Here is an 18,052-nt window from a genome sequence, read left to right as displayed (position 1 = left end):
AAAAAAATAGGGAGACTGCTACTTCTGGCTAAGATGATGTGGTAGAAATTGTATGTACTCTCCTGCATGAAACAACAACAAAAAAAAAGCCAGACAATATGAAGCAACAATTTTCAAGACACTATATATTAGGCAACAAAGGACAGTGATCCCAGAGAGATGGAAAGCAAACAAGAAGAGCCCTGTGAATGACCAGCTTATTTGTAAAACAACTTTATTGAGATATAATTCATATACCATACACATTATAATAATTATAATTCACATCATCCATTTCAAGTGTACGATTCAATGGTTTTTAGTATATTCACAGACATGTGTGACCATCACCAATTTCAGAACGCTTTCCTCACCTCAGAAAGAAATCCTATACCCTTTAGTTTTCTATTCCCTATTCCGTCCAGCCCTAAGCCACTATTAATCTACTTTCTGTCTATAGATTTCTTTATTCTGGACATTTCAAATAAATGGAATCTTATAATATGTGGTCTTTTGTAACTGGCTTCTTTGACTCAGTATAATGTTTTCCAGGATGAATCCATGTTGTATCATGTATCAGTAAGCACTTTGCTCCTTTTACGGCCAAATAATATTCCATTGTATGGCTATAGCACATTGTATTTATACATTCATCAGTTGATGGACATTTGGGTTGTTTTCACCTTTTGGTTATTATGAATAATGCTGCTATAAGAAGTTTTTGTTTGTTTGTTTTTGTTTTGTTTTGTTTCGTTTGCAGTACGCGGGCCTCTCACTGTTGTGGCCTTTCCCGTTGTGGAGCACAGGCTCCGGACGCGCAGGCTCAGTGGCCATGGCTCACGGGCCCAGTCGCCCCGCGGCATGTGGGATCTTCCCGGACCGGGGCACGAACTCGTGTCCCCTGCATCGGCAGGCGGACTCTCAACCACTGCGCCACCAGGGAAGCCCACAAGTTTGGTTTTTTTTTGTGGACATATATTTTCCTTTCTCTTGGAAGGAAGATATTCTTCAATTCTTAGAAGAGAATTGTTGGATTATATAGTAACTCTATGTTTAAACTTTTCAGGAACTACCAGACTGTTTTCCAAAGTGGCATTTTACATACCCACCAACAATGTACAAGAGTTCTGATTTCTCCACATCCTCGTCAATACTTGCTAGTATCTGGCTTTTTTATTATAGCCATCCGAGTGGGTATGAAGTGGTATGAAGTTCATTGTGGTTTTGATTTGCATTTCCCTGATGATGTTGAGAAACTTTTCATATGCTTATTGGCCATTTTGTATATCTTCCTTGGGGAAATAATCATTTCATATCCTTTGCCCATTTTTTAATTGGGTTATTTATGTTTTTATTATCAAGTTGTAAAAATTCTTTATATAGTCTAGATACAATCCCCTCATCAGATTAATGATTTGCAAATATTTTCTCCCATCCTGTGGGCTGTCTTTGCACTTTCATGAATGTCCTTTGAAGCACAAAAGTGTTCTATTTTGATGAGGTCCAATTTATCTATTTTTCTCTTTTGTTTTTCATCCTTTTGGTGCCATAAATAAGAAACCTTTGCCAAATCTAAGGTCATGAAGATTTACCCCTATGTTTTCTTATAAGAGTTTTATAGTTTTAGCTCTTATATTTAAGTTTTTGATCAATTTAAAGTTGATTTTTGTATATGGTGTGGGGCATGGTCCAACTTCATTCTTTTACATGTGGTTATCCAGTCGTCTCAGCATTATTTTTTGAAATAACTATTCTTTCACCATTGAATGAACTTGGCACTCTTGTCAAAAATCAGTTGACCATAGACACATGGGTTTATTTCCGGAGTCTCAATTTTATTCCATTGATTTATATGTCTATCTCTATGCCATTTCCACACTATCTTGACTATCATTGCTTTGTAGTAAATTTTGAAATTGGGAAGTGAGAATCCTCCTCCTTTGTTCTTCTTTTTCAAGATTGCTTTGGTTATTCTGGGTCACTTACAATTCCATATGAATTTTACAATCAGCTTGCCATTTTCTAAAGAGAAGCCAGCTGAGATTCTTATAGGGATTGCATCAAATCATAGATCAATTTGGGAAGTATTACCATCTTAACAATATGAAGTCTTCCAATCCATGAGCATGGAATGTGTTCCATTTAGATCATTAATTTCTTTCAACAGTGTCTTATAATTTTCAGAGTATAAGTTTTACACTCCTTCACTTAGCTTTATTCCTAAGTATTTTATTCTTTTCGATGCTACTGTAAATGGAATTGCTTTTGTAATCTTCTTGGATTGTTCATTGTAAGTATACAGATCCACAATTGATTATTGTATATTGATCCTGTATTCTGCAACCTTGCTGAACTTTTTAATTAGTTATAATGGGTGTTTTGTTTTCTTTGTGGATTCCTTGAGATTTTCTACATACAAGATCATGTCATCTGCAAATAGAGATAATTTTACTTTTCCCTTTCCAGTGTGGATGTCTTTTATTTCTTTCTGTGGCCTAATTGCCCTGGATAGAACTCCAATAAAATGTTGGGCTGCAGACATTGTTTTGTTCCTAATTTTAAGGGTATAAAGCACCTATGCTTTCACCATTAAGTATGATGTTAGCTGTGGGTTTTTCATAGAAGTCCTTTGTTAAGTTGAGGAAGTTCTCTTCCATCCCTAGTTTGTTGAGTGTTTCTGTCATGAAAGGTTGTTGGATTTTGTCAAATGCTTTTTTGCATCTATTGAGATGATCATGTTATTTTGTTTTTTATTCAATTATTATGAGGTATTACATTAACTTACTTTCAGATGTTAAACAGACTGCTTATTCCTAGGATAAATCCCACTTCTCATAGTGCATAATTCTTTTTATATGTTGTTGGATTCACTTTGCTAAGGATTTTTGCACGTATGTTCATAAGAGATAATAATCTGTAGTTTTCTTTCCTTGTGATGTCTTTGGTTTTGGTATGAGGGTAATATTAGCCCCATAGAATGAACTGGGAAGTGTTCCAGCCTCTTCTATTTTTGGAAGAGTTGGTGAAGAGAAGAGTTAGTATTAGTTCTTTAAATGTTTGTTAGAATTCAGTGGTGAACCGTCTGGACCTGGGGTTTTCTTTGTGGGCAGTGTTGTTTAAAATTACTAATTCAGGCTTGTCACTTGTTATAGATCTATTCATACTGTTTTTTTTCTTCTTGAGTCAATTTCAGTAGTTTGTGTCTCTCTAGGAATTTGTCCATTTCATCTAATTTATTGGTATATAATTGTTCATAGAATTCCCACATAATCCTTTTTTATTCCTGTAAAGTCAGTAGTAATATCCCCTCTTTCATTTCTGATTCTAGAAATTTGAGTCTTCTTTTTTTCTTAGTCAATCTAACTAAAGTTTTGCCAATTTTGTTGATCTTTTCCAAGAACCAGCTTTTGGTTTCACTGATTTCCTTGATTGTTTTTTCTATTATCTAGTCCAATAATTTCCACTCTGATCTTTATCATTTCCTTCTGGCTTGCTTTAGGTTTAGTTTGCCCTTCTTTTCCCAGCGTCTTAAGGTGGAAGATTTGACCCAACTTAGTGCCTTCAGAAAGTTTCCAGGATAGGACATGGGGAAGGGGAGCTGAGGCAGAGCTTGGAAGACTCCCTGGGTTGCGGACACCAATCTCAGAGTTCAGGGAGCCAAGTCAGGTAGAGCTTATACATTTTGTCCTGTTTTTTGGGTAAGTAAGTAAGAGGGTAAATCCAGTCTCTGTTACTTGGTCGAACGGAAATTGTGCAAAGTCTTAAGTATCAGTAGAAAGCTTTATTTAAATCTCAGAATGGCCTCTCCAAAAAGAAAGAAAGAGAGAATGAGAGGATCAAAGGAGGGGTGGGGCAAGCATTTGTGGTGTTGGGCAACAGAGACAAGGCTGGTGCGGTCATCAGGTGGTCGAAGCCATCAGATACACAAGGTTCCAAGTTACAAAAAGAAAATGTATTGTTCTTCTCTCCTTGTTGAGATATAGTATATACACACATAAGACTATTTTCTTAGATTTAGAAAGTCACTGGTGCAGGTTAATGTTGTATAATTGTTCATTTTCTCTTATTTTATTCTGTAGTTGGGAGGAGTAGAAAGAAAAGGATGGAGGAAAAAAGAAAGAATCTGTTCTTCATTCTTTAGGTTTTTTGTTTTTTAGAAGCCCAGGGGAATTTTATCAACACTGATATCACTCCAGAGTTCATCTCCCAAAAAGTGATACCCACTGATATCCAACTTTTATCCTACCTTCTACATATATATTTGTCAGCATTTGTTCAAGTTAAAAATAAAAGTTTACTTTCAGTAAATAAGCTTAAGTATGAACAGATTTCTCACTGGTAAATAACACCAAGTAAAGTCTTTCCTTATATTATTTGGTTTTGTTTTGGCCCACCTTACCTTTGAAAGCCATCACTTTCTATCACTGGGTAAGCCTATTGTGAATTCCTTTATTGGTATCTAATATAATAAAGCAGAAACTAACACACCATTGTAAGGCAATTATACTCCAATAAAGATGTTAATAAATAAATAAAAATTAAAAAAAATTAAAATGTCAAGTTAAAACAATTTTCGTAAAGAGAGAGATAGACATCTAGCCTCTGGAATCTTGTTACTAAATATGGGGTCTGTGTATCAACGGCATGAGCAACACCTGAAAGCTTTGTGGATATGCAGAATCTCAGGCCCTCCCCGGACCTTCATAGTCACATTTTAACAAGGTTCCCAGGAAATTCCTATGCACGTGAAACTTTTAGATGCATACTGCTCTAAAAAGCACCATTATCAAAGAAAACCCCAGTGACGATCCAGGTTGGCCTAGAGGCCCATGTAATGTTGAAGAGCAACATTTTGGTTTAGAGAGCCATATGGGAAGAAGCTGGGCTTCACCTAAGGTGGGACCAGGCTTAAGTCACCAATTTGGGACTACTGCAGGTAAACGGAACAGGACAGAAAGGGTTGGGCTGGGGTGCAGCCCAGAACTCACAGAGGCTGAGACACAGAGAAAGACCTAGAGAGGCAAAGATGGAATGGTGGCGGTGGAAAAACGAATCAGGGAAACTCTAATTCCAGAAGGATACAAATACTATAATATCATTTATATGGATTTTAAGAACATGTAATACAATTACTATACATATATATATATATATATATATATATATATATATATATATATATAGTGATTGTACGTGTGTGTGTGTGTGTGTGTGTGTAGGCATACATGGGAATGATACATATAAATGTAGCATACATATAAAGACATGTATGGGAATGATAGCACATCTAGGGTAGTGGTTACCTCTTGGAAGGTGTATTAGTTATTGTGTAGTATAATAAATTACCCCCAAAACTTAGCTGCTTAAAACATACTTTCAGGAATCCAGGCGTGGCTTAGCTGGGTCTTCTGCTTCAGGGCCTCTCGCAAGCCCGCAGTGAAGGCACTGGCCAGGGATGTCACCTCATCCGAAGGCTCTACTGGGAAGGGTCTGCTTCCAAGTTCAGTCACATGGTTGTTGGCAGGATTCCATTTTTCACAGACTGTTGGACAAAGGATTCAGTTCCTCATAAGCTGTTGGCTGCAGGCCTCCTTGAGTCTCTGGCATGTGGGTCTCCCTACAGAGCATCTCGCAACACGGCATCAAGCTTCATCAGAGTAAGTAAGAGGGCAAGAGAGAGTGCCAGCAGTATGGAAGTCACAATCTTTTGTAGCTTAATCACAGAAGTCCCATCCCAACAGCCCAACACCTTTGTCATATTCTACGCATTAGAATCAAGTCACTAAGTCCAACCTAGATAGAGATTTCTCCAAAGAAGACATACAGATGGCCAAGAGGCACATGAAAAGATGCTCAACATCATTAACTATTAGAGAAATGCAAATCGAAACTACAATGAGGTAACACCTCACACCAGTCAGAATGGCCATCAAAAGGTCTATAAATAATAAATGCTGGAGAGGGTGTGGAGAAAAGGGAACCCTCCTACACTATGGTGGGAATGTAAACTGGTACAGCCACTATGGAAAACAGTCTGGAGGTTCCTTAAAAAACTAAAAATAGAGTTACCATATGATCCAGCAATCCCACTCCTGAGCATATATCCGGAAAAGAGCAAAACCCTAATTCGAAAAGATACATGCGCGCCTATATTTATAGCAGCACTACTCACAATAGCAAAGACATGGACACCTAAGTGTTCATCGACAGAGGAATGGATGAAGAAGATGTGGTGCATATGTGTGTACACACACACACACACACGCACACAGATGCACACACACATATACAATGGAATATTACTCAGCTGTAAGAAAGAATGAAATATCACCATTTGCAGCAACATGGATGGACCTAGAGATTACCATACTAAGTGAAAGAAGTCAGGCAGAGAAAGACAAATATTATATAATATCACTTATACGTGGAATCTAAAAAATTAATACAAATCAACTTATTTACAAACGGAAATGGACTCAAAGACATAGAAAACAAACCTATGGTTACCAAAGGGGAAAGGGGAGGGGGAGGGATAAATTAGGAGTATGGGATTAGCAGATACACATCATTGTATATAAAATAGATAAACAAGGATTTACTGTATAGCACAGGGAACTATATTAAATATCTTGTAATAACCTATAATGGAAAAGAATCTGAAGCTGTACACCTAAAACTAACACAATACTGTAGATCAACTATAGTTAAATAAATGAAATGTTTTTAAAAAAAGAAGTGCACCAGGGATTATAGTAGCTGTAGTGGTGAAAAATTCATTTTCACAATCCTTGGGAAGTTCCAGGTGAGGTTGGAAACTCTCAGCATTATTAGTGTCCAATAAGGGTGTTAATCGTACACATGCTCAGAATGCAGACTTCCTTCCCAACATCAGTACACTTTATGATTGCTCTACTCATGATCCATATAACAGAATAAATTCCTTCACTTTAGGACCAACTGTTAATAGCCTTTGGGGCAAGACGAAGATGACAGCTGTGTGCTTGTTCTGTACAACTCGGAATGGTATCTTGTCCATAAGCAGGAAATTCAGTTCAACTAAGCAAACCTGGAACAAATGCCAAGTATAGCACTCGGCTCCAGTTACCACTGCCGTATTCTCTCTCCCTTTCTTAAGAAAACACGTCTGTGGCTCCATCACAGGTCTCTTAAGAATTGGCACCTCTTGCTTGCCCCTTGGGCCCAGAAGCACAGAACATGCCATGGTGGAAAGGTTGCAGGCCCATGCTGTTGCTGTTTGCAATTACTTTAATTCCCCAAAATAATCCCTTGACTTTCAACTTCTCAGAAGGGAAACTGAAAAGATGAGGAGAGGGCAGGAACACATATAACCACATTGTCTCACATTATGCTTATTACCTCAAGCCCATTTTCTTCGCAAAGTGAAGCTTTTGCAGAATTCATAAAGGAGGGCCTTAAACAGACTCTGAAAGAGTTTTAAAGTACTTCTTAAAAATTACCCAAAATAGGATTTACCAAATGTTCAAAAGTAATTATGATGAATCACAGTTGTAAAGAAACAGTTTTCTGTCTTTATTACAAAGTTATTTTTAAAGTGTTTCTTCATGAATCATACAAAATAACTGATTGCAACATAAACTGTCATTTTTATAACTATTTCTGAAAGAGGGAAACTCTGGTTTAAAAAAAGGCAACCAATATTTTAATTGAAAAAACTAATTTCTGCACAGTAAAAGAAATGACACAATAATGAGACAATGCATCCCCAAGTGTAAATTATATCATTATTTAAAGTTACTATTCTTAAATTTTGGTGCAATTCTAATCCATAGTAAACCTCTAAACCCTCTTGGTAAAATGGCAAATCCTTCAGGATTATTCCATTCTTTCAGGATCAGAGCAACACTGTATCTTAATTTTTGAAACTGGAACCCATTTTTTTTTTAAACAGAGAGACATATTGATGATAGAGTCTATGAATTCTCTGTCCAGACAGGTTCCTATTCGGAGTGAAGTAAGGAGCACTGAATACTTTCACAGGAACTGACACCGCATACCATTCCTTTGTTTTTTAAAAAAATGGAGGTATTTTAGTAAAAAAGTGTGATCTCTACTCTCAGGTCCTTCTGTTCTCATCACTACCATGAACATCAATAACTGGTCGTACTGACACTTCTACTCTCAGGACACAATGTTCTGAATGGAGTGGAGGGCATTTGGTGCTTACAGAACTGTACTGAGATGCTCTCGATACTAGACCCTTCCCCATGTCAGCTGTTCCTGCCATCATGACAGTTGGCATTTCTGAAAGCACCCAGCAAGTTGTATGATAACATAAATTACATGTCTGTATTTCCCATTAGACTGTGAACTTCCTGAGGGAAGGGATAGGCCTTTTTAAAAAAAGTATTATCTCTAATATTTTCTAATACAGTGCCTCAAATGATCATAAAGATAACAATGATAATAACAACTCTTAGTGAGCACTTACTATGTACCGGGCCCTATATTCTAAGCACTTGATGTGATTAACTCAACTAATCCTCACAATGACTCTACGTGGGAGGTACTATCCCCATTTTACAAACGAGGAAACAACAGGTTGAGTAACTTGTCCAAGACGATACAGCTAACTTAGCTGCAGAGGCAGGACTGGAACCCATGCAGTCCAGCTCCAGAGTAGCCTTTCAAAGATATTGCCCTGGGAAGCTTCTATTGCTCAAAACCTTTTGCAATTCCTTCTTCGGAATTGTTTTCAGAGTCAGTTTATGAATCGCAGAAGAAAAGTAGTCAATACATTGTGATCACAGCTCATTTTTAAATAGACAGTGTTATTGAGTTTGATGAATACCTGATTTGCCCAACATGTTTCCGAATAACATCTGTTTGCCAAAAATCACATTCTCCAGCAAAAGAAGAAAGATTTGCTATCGTTGAAGATGGTCCAAGAATATGATGCAGAGACTTTTTTCAGTTAACAAACATTTACTGAGCAACTGCTTGGCCCCAGGGATACAAAGTCAAACAAGACATCTTCCCTACCTTCAGATAAGGGAGACACACAATCCAGTGTGATAAGTGCATTGACAGATGTAAGCACAGGATGCTCAGGGAGCCCAGAAGAAGAGCATCAAACCCAGACTTGAGGGTGAGGGCCGGCTCCCTGGAGGAGGAGGTGAGGTCTAATTTTAGTCCCAAAAGACAAGTAGTTGTGGCCACACCGATAGAACAAGGGCTCGGACTCTCAAGATGGCTACACTAACTGGGAGATTATGTCTTCGGATAGGTACACCCTCTCAGGTTTATTTTTAGAAGATAACAATCCTATTACTTTTAAGTTCACACCTGGTACTCAAGTTGGTTTTGCTTTTAAATGAAACCTGGAAACGTGTGGATGGCAGTTTGAACGTTGCCTAATTTTAAATGTTTGCGTGTTGTTTGCTTTTGTTAGTGAGCCATTTACAGTTCTTCAAGTTTCCCTGAAGAATTTTGCTGATGGAGTAAACAGAAAACAAACCAATATCTAAGGAAGTCCCTGTTGTCATAGTCTATTTGTATATGGTGGGCACATGATGATGATTTGTTTAACAGAGTAAGGAGTCAATCCTTAATACTGATTCTCCCTAATTGAAGCAAAATAGTTGGTTTCCTTTATTTCCTATGGGCCAAGGTAGGACAGGATACCCCACACATGGAGAGAAGTGGATGCTCTGGCAGAAGCTTATACTTTTCTCAATATATCAACTTGGAAAACAGTAGCTTTGAACACTGAGCAGTGGGACACGTGGTGATCCAAGAAGGGCTTTCTCTCGTTTTGTGGCTTATCTGCCCTTAAAAACCAAACTACCCCAGGATCACACAAAATTGTCCTCAGAGAGGGGAAAGGGGGCTTGGGAGGTGGGTTAAGCACTGTCCACCATGGGTGGGCTCGGTGCTTGGAGATGACGAGAGAGGGAGGAAAGCGCTCTGGATACCCTAGTTGTATGCTGAGGCAAGAGTTTGAAGGCTCTCTTCTCTGTAGTCCTCATCCGCTAGGTGGCCTGACCCTAACTCTGGAATCGTTAAAGAAAGCAAGACAGGACACATAATGAGGAAGCTCAGATGAGGCATGGGATGCTGCCTGTGAAGAACAGGCCTTTCTGGGATGTGAGAGTGAAACAATCATGAGTAGGAGGACACACTGGGCACTCAGGAGACAGGAACTCGTGGTGGGCAAAGGGCACTGAAGACAAACTTGATCTGCTTCACAAGTCTGTCTAGAGCTGGGCCAAGTGAGCTCAAAAAGTAAGGGGCAAGAGACGGTAGGAAGGAAAAGATATCTGCCCACCTATCATTTATTTACTCATTTAGCACATGAGATGTTTAAAGAACTGTGAGAGACAGCTGAAGGAGCTACAGAAAAGAAAGTAATACCGTTCCTGCCCTCAAGCAGTCTGTAATCCCAAGGGAATCCAAGGCTGTGCAGAACTTATGCCTTGTTGCTAAGATATAGAACAGTGAGAGAAATGGGAAAATGTCCTTCTCTAGACCCGCCACACCTTCTCCCCAGCACTACTACTATCCCTGGGGGCTTAGATCAGTCTTCTCCGGAAAGTTCCCTCTCAGTCTTACAACTCTACTTCTTCTAAGAGGCGGCAGAATCAGCATTTGTTTCGTTTTGTTTTGTTTTTTTGGCCACACCGCACGTATTGCAGGATCTTAGTTCCCCGACCAGGGATTGAACCTGCGCCCTTGGCGGTGAAAGTGCGGAGTCCCAACCACTGGACCGCCAGGGAATTCCCAGAATCAGCGTTTTCAAGCATGGCCTAGGAATCCTCTAGATTTTACAAAGAATGCAGGAATATTCTTTCAAAAGATTTCCCTATGTGTTTCTAGTTCATTGGAAAATAAAAAGTTAAATTTATATTCAATTTTTCAACAACTTACTGTGGTGGTTAACTTATGTGTCAACTTGACTGGGCTAAAGGGTGCCCAGATTAAACATCGTTTCTGGGTGTGTCTATGAGGGTGTTTCCGGATGAGATGAGCATTTGAATTGGTGGACTCAGTAAAGTAGACTGCCCTCCCCAACGTAGGCATCATCCAATCCATTGAGGACCTGAATAGAACACAAGGTGGAATGAAGAATTCGCCCGTTTTGCTTCTTGTCTGCCTGAATGAGCTGGGACATTGATCTTCTTTCCTTGTAGTGAGATTTTACACCATTGGCTTACCTGGTTGTCAGGCCTCCAGAATTGGACTGGAATTCATCCATTCTCTAAGAATTATACCACTGGCTTTCCTGGGTCTCCAGTTTGCAGATGGCAGATCTTGGGACTTCTCACTTCCGTAATATTGTGAACCAATTCCTCATTATATTATATTATATACACACACACATCTATCATCCATCTATCTATCTATCTATCTATCTATCTATCTATCTATCTATCTATCTATCATCTATCTGTCCTACTGGTTCTGTTTCTCTGGAGTACCCTGACTAATATGTTTACTCATTGTATAAAGTAGTGTTATTCAAACTTTTTTTTCTTATTAGGAGTTGAATTCATTTTGCAAACAAAGTTCACAGAGAATATCCACACATAAAACATAAAACAGAACAATTCTGACTAAGGTAGGGTGAGGTCCAAAGCTTCCACTTCACAGCTCTTTCATCCATTACTGATAATAACTCTCAGCAAATAGGAATAGAAGGGAACTTCATCAACCTGATAAAAAGCATCTATGAAGAACCTATACCTAACATCATACTTAATGGTGAAAGACTGAGTGCTTTTCCTATAAGAAGATCAGTAACAAATCAAGATGTCCATTCTCACTCTTTATATTCAGCACTGTACTAGAGGTTCTGGCCAAAGCATTTGGTCAAGAAAAGATGTGCAAAACCTGTATGCTGAAAACTATAAAGCTTTGCTGGGAGAAATTAAATAAAATCTAAATAGTGATATTTATACCTAATTCATGCGTCAGAAGACTCAATATTGTTGAGATAACAATTCTTCCCAAATTGATTTACAAATTCAATATAATTCCTTTCAAATTCCCAGCAGGAATTTTTATAGAAAATCACAAGCTGATTCTAAAATTCATATGTAAATGCAAATGACCTAGAATTGTCAAAGCAACTTTGAGAGAAGAACACATTTGGGAGGTTAACACTATCTGATTTTGAGAGGTATTATAGGAAATTCCCTGGCAGTCCAGTGGTTAGGACTTGGCACTTTCACTGGTGGGGGCCCGGGTTCAATCCCTGATCAGGGAACCAAGATCCTGCAAGCCATGTGCGTGGTGCAGCAAAAAAAAAAAAAAAAAGTATTATAAAGCTACACTATAATCAAGACAGTGTGGGACTGATGTCCAAACAGAAAAATATATTAATGGAAGAGAACAGAGAGCCCAGAAATATACTCACACAAATATAGACAACTGATTTTTTTTTTTTTACAAAGGTGTAAAGGCAGTTCATTAGAAAAAGAATAACCTTTTCAGAAAATGGTCCTGGAAATACTAGATATTCATATGCAAAAAATAACTTGGATTAATACCTTGCACCATACACAAAATGGATCACAGTATTAAATACAAAAACTAAAACTGCAAAATTTCTTGAAGAAAATTTAGGAGAAAAATCTCATGACCTTGGGTTAGGCAATGATTTCTTAGATATGACACCAAAAGCATAAGCCATTAAAAACAAATTGATAAGTTAGACTTCACAAAAATTAAAAACTTTTGTTCTTTGAAAAACACTGTTAAGATAATGAGAATGACAATTCATAGACTGGAAGAAAATGTTTGCAAAGCATATATCTGATAAAGGATTTGTATCCAGAATATATAAAATACTCTAAAAACTCAAAAATAAAAATAGACAACCCAATCAATATAAAATGGGCAAAAGATGTGAATAGACACTTCACCAAAGAAGATATTCAGATGGCAAATAAGCACACGAAAAGAGTTTCAACATCACTGATCGTTAGGTAAATGCAAGGTAAAACCAAAATAAAAAGCACTACACATCAATTTGAATGGGTAAAATTAAAAAGAATTGTCATAGCAAGTGTTGCTGAGGATGCCAATAAACTGGAACTCTATCACATGGCTGGCAGTAATATAAACGGTACCACTTTGTAAAACAGTTTGGTAGTTTTTTAAAAAGTTTAACATACACCTATGAAATGATTCAGCCACTCCTCTCATAGATATTTACCCAAGAGAAAAGAAAACATTATCCATAGAAAGTCTTGTACACAAATGTTCATAAAAGCTTTACTTGCAATAGCTAAAAACTGGAAATCCAAACATCCATCAACAGGTGTATGGGTAACCAATTAGTTGTATATATACCCACACAGTGAAATATTACTCAGCAAAAAAAATAAGGAATGAACTATTGATATATGCAACAACATGGGTGAATCTCAAAATAATTATGCTCAACAAAGGAAGCTGGAAAAAAGATGTATGAGTCAATGTATGATTCAAATATAAATTCTAAAAAATGCAAACTAACCTAAAATGACAGAAAACAGATCAGTGATTGCCTGGAGACAGAGGGGAAGGAGGGATTACAGAGGGCACTTGGGAACTTTGCGGTATGTTCACCATCTTGACTGGGCTGATGGTTTCATAGGTGTATACATATGTCAAAACTTAATTATATGCTTTGAACATGTGCAGTTTACTGTATGTCAGTTATACCCCAACAAAGCTGTTGAAAAGAATTGACTCACATAAATATACCCACTGATTTTTTATAAAGATGAAAAAGCAATTCAGTGGAGCGTGAGGAAAGACTAAGGTCTGATGCCTATGGCCAATAAAAACACAATGAGCCCTTTTGGGATTCAGATTATTACTTACACGGAGAACGAAAGGAAGAGTAGCCAATGTACCAGCAACCCATGCTCCCTGTCCTACATACCGGAAAGGCGTGACCACAAAACAAAAAGTGCCTCCCAGCCTCTTGTGTTCCAAGTGGATCACAAGGAGTTCTGCTAAGACTCAGATAAATACAGGTCAAGCCTTTGCCTATGTGATCAATTTCACCAGACTGCCATGACAGAGCTGTTCCCCTACACAGAAAAGCCGCAGATCCTGAGTCTTGAACGGGCTTCCCTGGGCAAAGTTATTCCACACCTGTAGTTCACTGATAGAGAGAAAGCACATCCTTGTGTGGCTTCAGATGGTTCAGATGACCTCTCTGAACTCTACTGAATGCATATATTTTTCCTATCACTTTTGGTCTGTATCCTTTGATGTAATAAACCTTAGCTTCGAGTAAAGCCTGCTATTGAGTCTTGTGAGTCCATCCAGTGAACCATTGAACCTCGATGGTTATGGGACCCCAGAAACATGGTTATTTTTTTCAATAAATGGTGCTGGTAAAATTGGACATCCATAGGCAGAAGTATAATATAATAAACCTAGACCAAAACCTCATAACTTACATAAAAATTGACCCAGGGGCTTCCCTGGTGGCGCAGTGGTTGAGAGTCCGCCTGCCGATGCAGGGGACACGGGTTCGTGCCCCAGTCTGGGAACATCCCGCATGCTGCGGAGTGGCTGGGCCCGTGAGCCATGGCCGCTGAGCCTGCGCGTCTGGAGCCTGTGCTCCGCAACGGGAGAGGCCACAACAGTGAGAGGCCCGTGTACTGCAAAAAAAAAAAAAAAAAAAAAAAAAGACTCAAATTGGATCACAGATTTAAATGTAAAATTATAAAATTTTAGAATGAAACATAGCAGAAAATATTCATGACCTAGGGTTAGGTGAAGAATTCTTACACATGACACTAAAAGCACAATACATAAAAGAAAAAAATCACTAAATTGAACTTCCTTAGGATGAAAAAGTTTTGCTCTGTGAAAAACCCTGTTAAGAGGATAAAAAGACAAACTATGGACTGGGAGAATATATTTGCAGATCACATCTCTAACAAAGGATTTGTCTACAGAATATATCAAGAACTCTTAAAACTCAACTGTAAGAAACCAACCACCCAAATTTTTAATGGGAAAAGACTTGAACAGATACTTCACCAGAGATGATATACAGATGGCAAATAAATGCATGAAAAGATGTCCAACATCACTAGTCGTTGGGCAAACACAAATAAGAACACACTGAGATGAGACTACATACCTATTCAAATGGTTAAAATTAAGCACTGATAACACCAAATGTTGATAGGGATGCCGATAAACTGGATCGTGTTATCACTGTTGGTCAGAATGAAACACGGTACAGCCACTCTGGAAATCATTCTGACAATTAAACACAGAGTTACCTACGACCCAGCAATCACACTCCTGGGCATTTATCCCAGAGAAATGAAAACTTAGGCCCACACAGAAACCTATACTCAAATGCTCACACAACTTGAAACCTGAAAACAAACCAAATGTCCTTCAACAGGTGAGTGGTTAAACACATTGTGGTACATCCATACTATGGAATATTATTCAGCAATAAGAAGGAACAAACCACTGATATACCCAACAACTTGGATGGCTCTTAAGGGCATTATGCTGAGTGAAAAAAGAAAAGCCAATTTCAAAACATTACATACTATAGGATGACATTTATATAACATTCTTTTTCTTAAGGAATTATTTATTTTTTTAAATTTTATATTATAGTTGATTAACAATGTTGTGATAGTTTCAGGTGTACAGCAAAGTAATTCAGTTATACATATACATGTCTCTATTCTTTTTCAAATTCTTATCCCACTTAGGTTGTTACATAATATTGAGCGGAGTTCCCTGTGCTATACAGTAGGTCCTTGTTGGTTATCCACTTTAGATACAGCAGTGTGTACATGTCAATCCCAGACTCCCTAACTATCTCTTCTCCCCACCCTTCCCCCCGGTGACCCTATGTTCCTTCTCTAGATCTGTGAGTCTGTTTCTGTTTTATAAGTTCATTTGTATCATTTCTCTTTAGATTCCATTTATAAGTGATATCATATATTTCTCTTTCTCTGTCTGACTTACTTCACGCAGTATGACAATCTCTAGGTCCATCCATGTTGCTGCAAATGGCATTATTTCATTCTTTTTAATGGCTGAGTAATATTCCATTGTATATATGTGCCACATCTTCTTTATCCATTCCTCTGTCAATGGACATCTAGGTTGCTTCCATGTCTTGGCTATTGTAAATAGTGCTGCAATGAACATTGGGGTGCATGTAACTTTTTGAATTATGGTTTTCTCTGGATATATGCCCAGGAGTGGGTTGCAGGATCATATGGTAGCTCTATTTTTAGTTTTTTAAGGAACCTCCATACTGTTCTCCATAGTGGCAGCACCAATTTACATTCCCACCAACAGTGTAGGAGGGTTCCCTTCTCTCCACACCCTCTCCAGCATTTATTGTTCATGGATTTTTTGATGATAGCCATTTTGACTGGTGTGAGGTGATATCTCATTGTAATTTTAATTTGCAATTCTCTAATAATTAACGATGCTGAATGTCTATTCATGTGCCTCTTGGCCACCTGTATGTCTTTTTTGGAGAAATGTCTATTTAGGTCTTCTGCCCATTTTTTGATTGGGTTGTTTGTTTTGATGATATTGAGCTGCATGAGCTGTTTGTAAATTCTGGAGACTAATCCCTTGTCGGTCACGTCATTTGCAAATATTTTCTCCCAATCTGTGGCTTGCCTTTTTGTTTTGGTTATGGTTTCCTTTGCAGTGCAAAAGCTTTTGAGTTTAATTAGGTCCCATTTGTTTATTTTTGTTTTTATTTCCATTACTCTGGGACAAAATTGTAAAGATGGAGAACATATAAGTGGTTGCCAGGGGCTCAGTGTAGGGGAGGGGAGAAGTAACAATAAAGGGGCAGCATGAGGAATATCCTTTGTAGTGATGGAAGAGTTCTGTCTCTTGACTGTGGTGGTGAAGTGGTTATACAGATCTGTACAAGCAATAAAATGCCATATAATCACAAAGACATACCAAGAAATAAGTGCATATAAAAACTGGGGAAATCTGATTAGGGTCTGTAATCTACTTAACTGTGTTGTGCCAATTAATTTTCTGGTTTTGACAATGACTAAAATCATGGAAGATGTCACTAATGGGGGAAGCCGGGTGGTAGGTACATAGAACCTCTCTGTAGTATTTTTTGCAACTTCTTGTGAGTGCACAGTTTTTTCCAAATAAAAAGTTACAAATTGATACTCAATTCAGTTATTAGAATTATGTATGTTTGGAACAACGTGAGCTGGTGAATCTATATTTTCAACTCTAAATTTTATGAAATCTAAGGCAGATCAAGTATTTCTGGTGAAATTTACCCTCCAAATTGAAATGTGCTGTAAGTGTAAAATACACACCAGACTTCAAAGACTTCATATAAAAATATCTCAATAATTTTTATAGTGATCATATGCTAAAATGAAAGCAGATCAGATTGGGTTATATACAATATATCATTAAAATTAATTTCACCATTTCTTTTTACTTTTTTAAAATGTGGCTACTAGAGAATTAAAGACTAGTATTCACATTATATTTTTATTGGCTAGGGCTTCTCTAAGGTTTCACAAAGGTAAAAACTGCAGGAAGCAGCTATTACCCTTAGGCAGCAGGGCAGGCGGCAGGGGGCAGGGGGAGAGAAGTGGTTGAATTACTAAAACTTGGGAGACGGGGTCCCTGGAGCTAAACCTCAGACTTCTGAAAAGGGGGCACTTGCCAACTGGTACTGAGACCTCTGAGCTTGGAGGAAGGTCCCTGTGGTGCTGGACCCAGATTTCTGAAGAGGGAGGCACAAGGTGGTTGGTGGTGTCTCTCAGCAGACACAATGAAGCTGATTCGTCCAAATGGTGGAAAAACTGCAACCAGATTCAGCTGATGCTATAGGAAGGCACTGCTGTTTCCAGGGTGACGACGCAAGGCTATGGTGATACAGGAACCACAAGCAGACAGGAAAACCCACGGTAAGCAAACAGGTAGGAGTAAGTCTCTTCCTTCTCCAGCTTTGCTGTCTCCCTCTACTGCCCCCTATTAGCAGAACCTAACATAGAGTCAGCCAACAAAGCAGAGACGTGGTTTGTAGTGCCCTACTGCCAGCATCACAAAG

At 38.3% G+C, this 18,052-nt stretch overlaps 1 long non-coding RNA gene across 3 annotated transcripts in view; it reads right to left on the bottom strand.

The window, feature by feature from the left end:
• Positions 1–18,052, bottom strand: part of LOC113610926 (uncharacterized) — an 83,905-nt gene that overhangs the window by 10,278 nt on the left and 55,575 nt on the right. For 2 of the 3 annotated variants that reach the window (XR_003429293.1, XR_003429294.1), the window contains one exon: positions 5,354–5,521. The exons of the other annotated variant lie outside the window; for it this stretch is intronic. This is a non-coding gene — a long non-coding RNA (uncharacterized LOC113610926). The remainder of the gene's footprint in view (positions 1–5,353; positions 5,522–18,052) is intronic. 3 annotated transcript variants of the gene reach the window in all.

Source organism: Aethalodelphis obliquidens, unplaced genomic scaffold (assembly GCF_003676395.1).
Source record: "Aethalodelphis obliquidens isolate GAN/ISIS:26980383/991018 unplaced genomic scaffold, ASM367639v1 scaffold66, whole genome shotgun sequence".
Classification (NCBI taxonomy): domain Eukaryota; kingdom Metazoa; phylum Chordata; class Mammalia; order Artiodactyla; family Delphinidae; genus Aethalodelphis; species Aethalodelphis obliquidens.
The sequence above is the reverse complement of the archived record's forward strand: the minus strand, read 5'-3'. Positions and strand labels throughout refer to the sequence as shown.